Source organism: Tachyglossus aculeatus, chromosome 9 (assembly GCF_015852505.1).
Source record: "Tachyglossus aculeatus isolate mTacAcu1 chromosome 9, mTacAcu1.pri, whole genome shotgun sequence".
Taxonomy (NCBI): Eukaryota; Metazoa; Chordata; class Mammalia; order Monotremata; family Tachyglossidae; genus Tachyglossus; species Tachyglossus aculeatus.
This window is the reverse complement of record NC_052074.1, coordinates 6,560,063-6,566,311: the sequence shown is the minus strand read 5'-3', so window position 1 is coordinate 6,566,311 and position 6,249 is coordinate 6,560,063. Positions and strand designations below refer to the sequence as shown.

General features: G+C 42.3%; 1 non-coding gene across 1 annotated transcript; it reads left to right on the top strand.

Moving 5' to 3' along the window:
- Positions 1-5,549: 5,549 nt before the first annotated feature.
- On the top strand, positions 5,550-5,687 carry LOC119932678. Its single transcript, XR_005452419.1, has one exon. It is a non-coding gene; the product is annotated as a small nucleolar RNA SNORA7 (small nucleolar RNA).
- The last annotated feature ends 562 nt before the right edge of the window (positions 5,688-6,249 follow it).

Genomic DNA, 6,249 nt, shown 5'->3' with positions numbered 1-6,249 from the left:
CCACACATTCATTCATTCAATCGTATTTATTGAGCGCTTACTGTGTGCAGAGCAGTGTACTAAGTGCTTGGGAAGTACAAGTCAGTAACATATAGAGACAGTCCCTACCCAACAACGGGCTCACAGTCTAGAAGGGTCATAAGTCATAATAATAGGACCAACCCAAGTGGTTATGCCATCTTGAAAATGAAAGATAGCTGTACTTTGCAGGAACACTAAATTGTAAGATACTTGAGAGCAGGGATCATGTCTACCTAATCTGTTGTACTCTTCAAAGAAGATAGTATCGTGCCTTGCACCCAGTAACTACTTAATAAATGTGATTGGTTGATTGATAGATATCCAATTGGACACAAAGAGGATACTCTGTCATATATGATTGCAAGATGGGGACAGAAACATGGCATTTTAAAGTAGGAATAATGACTTACATTTCCGATCATTTTAATTGACTAGAAAACCATACCTCATTCACTGATATTTGCTGGTCGATAGTTTTGCTCTTTCTCAGCTTTTTCTTCCCAAAATAAAGACTCAATTTCAGCGAAGTAGAAATTGTTGACTGAAGAAAAGGCACTTGCTTCAGAAAACAAGCCCATATTAGACTACATCTTAGCAGTCCAAATGCTTTTTTTTCTGTTGGTATTTTTAAGACATGGAAGTTTTTGCTTCAAACATGATGGGTAAAACCAGCTGTGGGGAAGTTTGATGACCAGATGTTTTCAAAACTTTGCCATTTGTTATTTCCAAATGTGTTCCATTTGGGCTGTTAAGAAAGTGCAAATATTTTCAAACCTCATCTTGGTGAAAACACGCTCACAGTTAGCTCTTTTTCCACAATATTCCCATTATTGGACCTAGGAATTTCCTTTGTTGCTATCAGATTGCATGTTAATGTTCATAAAGATTTCACAAACTTAAAAGCTGGTGGAATAAAAATATGAAAATGTAACTGAAGGAATTTAGAGCTAAAACACTAAAACAAGAAAAGACGCAGATGCAAAGCTCCATAAAAAAATACTTTAAGGTACGGAAAAAGGACAGTTGAAGCCAGAGAAAATTGAATGACCTTAGTTTTATTCCTTCTTCTTGAGTGAATAAGATTTCAGGTCATGTCTTCAGGGAAAGCGGTAGTTAAATATGTTGCCAATAAATTACCATCCTTTGACAATAAAGCATTGGAGTAAGTGATGTTTCTGGAAAATAAAAAACAATGTACCATACTTCAAAATCACTATGAAGGGCTAGAGTATAACCATTTCACAGATAGTGTTGAGTAATAGCTTTATATCTGTCTTCCTTGAAAGGCCTCAAAACCCCTTAAGTGTATGGTCTTATGACTTGCAAGGTTCACAATCATGATTTACACCCATTATTTACTGTAGTCATTGTTACTCGATATGCTGGGCTCTGACCAGAACTGAGTTAATTTATTAGTGTTGTTCCCAATTTGGACCATAAAACTATTCTACATTCAATTTGTTGATTACAGAAAGGACTTGAGCATCAGACAATTCTCATATCAGACAATTCTCATGCCGATATATCTTCCCTTCTCTTTGGTTTTTCCAACCAGGCGAAAGGTGCTGTGGTTTAGGATCACTGGGGCTGAGTGATCCATGGAAGGTATAAATAGGAGACAGACCTACAAGATGACCTGTTAGCGGATCTAGGGGAAACACAGAAAGATAAATTCTTCCAGTTGGTATACATGTCTGTTCATTTCACCTATCCCTGCAGCCAGTCCAGTGAAAAGAGTGAGGTTCTGGTAGTTGGGGGACCTGAATTCTGGTCTTGGTTCTGCCTGTAGGATCTGAGCCATCAGTGATGAAAGTTTCTGACCAAAGATTCACCTCGGGTATGCTGTGAGGTGAAGAAACATAGCTGAAATCCTGTCTATATGGGTGACAAAGATGGCAGCAGTTGCCCAGGCAGTTGCCAACCCGATCATGGCATTGTGGCACTCAATGGGCACAGTCACTTGGGCTAAAAATACATCCAGCATCTAAAGTTCCCCTGGTTCAAACAATCAGTCGATCAGTCAGTGGTATTTATGGAGCACTTACCATGTACAAAGCACTCTACTATGCGCTTGGGAGACTACAATATACAATAGAGTCGGTAGATGTGATCCCTGCCCAAGAGGAGCTTACAGGCTACAGGGAGAGACAGGCATTAATTAGGGAATACTAGGGTATAAGAATAGCAAACATTCAATTATTCCCCTGTCTAGACAGTGAGCCCATTGTTGGGTAGGGATTGTCTCTATCTGTTGCCGAATTGTGCTTTCCAAGTACTTAGCATATTGCTCTGCATACAGTAAGCGCTCAATAAATACGATTGAATGAATGAATGATATTTATTGAGTGCTTACTCCATGTAGAGCACAGAATTAAGCACTTGGGAGAGTACAATACAACAGAGATGGATATGTCTTTAAGTGCTGGGTGGTTAGGGTGAGTGTAGAAAATGGGATTTAATACCTCAGAGGGTTTGGCCCTGGAATTCTGATAGAAGACCCTAAAAAGCCTATTGAGTCTCTGGAGAATATGGGTGGTGTTGGAGGGGGAGGGATTTTATGGGAAATTTAGAACATTCCCTAGTCCTCAGATAACTACAGTCAAGCCATCCTGGACATTTTGGATTGCAATTTCCACTACCAATTCACTTTTTTATTCCCACCCAAATAAGATTCTTCAGAAATAAGGCTAATTTTTTTAAGGATGAAAGAAGCAAGCTCACATTGGTATTGGTATAGATAGTATAGTGCTAAGCGCTTAGTACAGTGCTCTACACACAGTAAGTACTGAATAAATACAATTGAATGAAAGAATGAATGTTTTCTAAGAGAAAATGGCAGTCAATGGGAAAACAGTCACTCATTGTCATTTGGTCTGCAAGAATGAATGTACTTTGTCAGACGTCCTTAACTCTATTGTACTTTCTCCAGTGTTTAGGACAGTGTGGTGCACAGAGTGCTCAAGGAACACTACTGATGGATAGCTTCCTAAATAATATAATTTCAAGCAGTAGAGATGCAAGCAAAGAGCCGAAGCAACCAACACTCTGCCACATGCTTTCTCATGGAAAGCCCCTGTGCTGATGAGTTATGAATCAACAGCCCCTAGGGATCTCAGCCTGGCCTAGTGGCTAGAGCTCAGGCCTGGATGTCAGAAGGTAATGGGTTCTAATCTTGGCTCCGCCACTTGTCGGCTGTGTGATCTTGGGCAACTCGCTTAACTTCTCTGTGACTCAGTTTCCTCATCTGTAAAGTGGGGATTGAGACTGTGAGCCCTAAGTGGGACAGGGATTGGGTCCAACTTGATTTGCAGGTAGCATGGCTCAGGGGAAAAGGGCGCGGGCTTTGGAGTCAGAGGTCATGGGTTCAAATCCCAGCTCCGCCAACTGTCAAGTCACTTAATGTCTATGTGCCTCAGTTGCTCAGTGGAAAGAGCTCGGGCTTTGGAGTCAGAGGTCAGGGGTTCAAATCCCGTCTCCACCAATTGTCAGCTGTATGACTTTGGGCAAGTCACTCAACTTCTCTGTGCCTTAGTTACCTCATCTGGAAAATGGGGATGAAGACTGTGAGCCCCATGTGGGACAATCTGATCACCTTGTAACCTCCCCAGTGCTTAGAACAGTGCTTTGCACGTAGTAAGTGCTTAATAAATGCCATCATTATTGTCATTATTATTATCCACCCTAGCGCTTAGTACAGTGCCTTGCACATAGTAAGGGCTTAACAAATACCATAATAATAATGATGATTATTACTATTACTACTGTACCTGCCTGTTCAGTGATAATGCAATTATTATTTGTGTACATAACTTAGGTTTCCTCTCTGGCCCCACCATCTTCTAATAAGGGCATGATAACCTTTCCTTATCCTCCAGGACCTCATCCTAAGGGGGCTGAAAATCTGCTGATGTTTTGCTAGCCCCATCTTTGGGGAGACCGGTGAAATTAGATGTCCCTCCAAAATGTACTAATGATTGAATAATATTTAGAGTTATTATTCGGCTCCACCTAATGGTAAAAATTTGTTAAAGCTAGCTCACGTGAAGAAAGAAATCAGCAAGGTAGACCACATACGTGCACACAATCAGTCATTAGTATCTACACACACACAAACACACACATATTTCTGTTGTCCCTCCAACTTAGACTATTATCCCCCTATGAGGCCAGATCATTCAGAATTTACCCTAGTGTTTAGTACAGTGCTTGGCACTTACTAAGCAGTTAATGATAGTAATAATTGTATTTGTTAAGTGCTTTGTTTAGACTGTGAACCCACTGGTGGGTAAGGGACTGTCTCTATATGTTGCCAACTTGTACTTCCCAAGTGCTTAGTACAGTGCTCTGCACATAGTAAGCGCTCAATAAATGCGATTGATGATGATGCTTACTATGTGCCAAGCACTGTTTTAAGCACTGGGGTAGATACAAGGTAATCAGGTTGTCCCACGTGAGGCTCACGGTCTTAATCCCCATTATACAGATGAGGTAACTGAGCCACGGGGAAGTTAAGTGACTTGCCCAAGGTCACACAGCAGACAAGTGGTCACAATTATTATTAATTATTATAAAGACTGGGTGGTAAGGAGGTAAAGACAGAGTTAGGTCCAATGTGGGATCAACCTCTCAAAGCACAGTCAGCCAATTGTATTTATTGAGCACTTACTGTATGTGGAGCACTGTACTAAGAGTTGGGAGAGTAAGATATAAAAGACACATTCCCTGCCATCATCGAGCCTATGGTCTAGAGGACAGGGATCTAGCTCTACAAACGCGTTGCTTCCTCCATTACTATCTCACTACATTTACTTAAGGGAAGGACTTTGCTGTTAGTACCTTGATCTAGGAACAAGAAAGACTGATACACCTATTTCTTTCATGGTCCAAGTGACTGATGGTGACAGTCTATCCCTGAGATCCAAACAAAACCCCGACTCAGCCCACAATGATGGCGTGGAAAATCACCCTCCCAGCGTCCTGTTGGAAACAGAACCCCGGCAACCAATAATTCAGAAACGGAGACTTGTTGAGCTTATGTCCTGGCTGAGTCTGGTTCAGATTTTGCCCTGAGCAGCCACGGATCTTTGATTCTCCAGGCTGGCTTTGTCAAGGCTGCCTCTCACTTGCCCTCAGGCCAGTCCTCTGGAGCCTCCACTTTTATTAGAAGGGTTGGAAGTGGTTGATGGAACGTGACAATCAGAGGCTGAGTCCTTCTTCAGTAGCCATATCTGGGAAATTTAGGCTGCCTGGCGTGAGAGAGTTTAGAGAAGACCGGAATCATCAAAATGTGAGCCCCTTGAGGAACAGGAACCATGTCTAATTCCCACCTGTGATTATTTTTCAGTCAGGCATTCAATTGTATTTATTGAGCACCTACTCTGTGCAGAGCACTTTATTAAGCACTTAGGAGAGTACAATATAACAAACAGATGCAAATCCTGCCCACAACAAGGTTTACAGTCTAGCACTTAGAACAGTGCTCTGCATACAGTAAGAACTTAATGAGTATTCTTACTAATACAGGCCCCATCCTCTCAGGGTTGCCCCTGGAAAGTTTCCAGTACTCTACCAGTCTCGACTACAGGAGGGCGAGTCAAGCAGAGGCATAGCCATTCCATTCCTAGGTTGGCCAGTGTCTAGCGAGTGGAAGGCAATCTGTTACAAGTCAAAACTCATTCATTTATTCAATCGTATTTATTGAGCACTTACTGTGTGCAGAACACTGTACTAAGCACTTGGGAAGTACAAGTTGGCAACATATAGAGACGGTCCCTACCCAACAGTGGGCTCACACTCATCTGTGCTGGGCAGCAGCGGCATGGAAAAGAGTCGAGGGCAGGGACTCTCGAGGGTGCGGAAGGAGCCAATGGTAAATCACTTCCATATTTTTACCAAGAAAACTCAATGGATATACTACCAGAATGATTGTAGGTGAAGAGTGAGGCATTCTGAGAGAGACGGGTCCTTGGCGTTGCTATGTGTCGGAGATGACTCGACAGCATAAGACAAGACATGACTCTAGGCCCCAGTGGTCTCTCTGAAGCCCCTGGGTGCTAGCATCAGATAAAGCAGCCCCAGTGCCTAGTTGGGAGGGGGGGACCTCACTAGACAAGAAAATAAAAGACATTCGGCTTTGTTGGTGTGCATTAGTGTGTGGGTGTGTGTATGTTGTGTGTCTAAGAGCCAGACAGGGCCAACTGGTGATGAGAGGAATTTAACATACTCTCT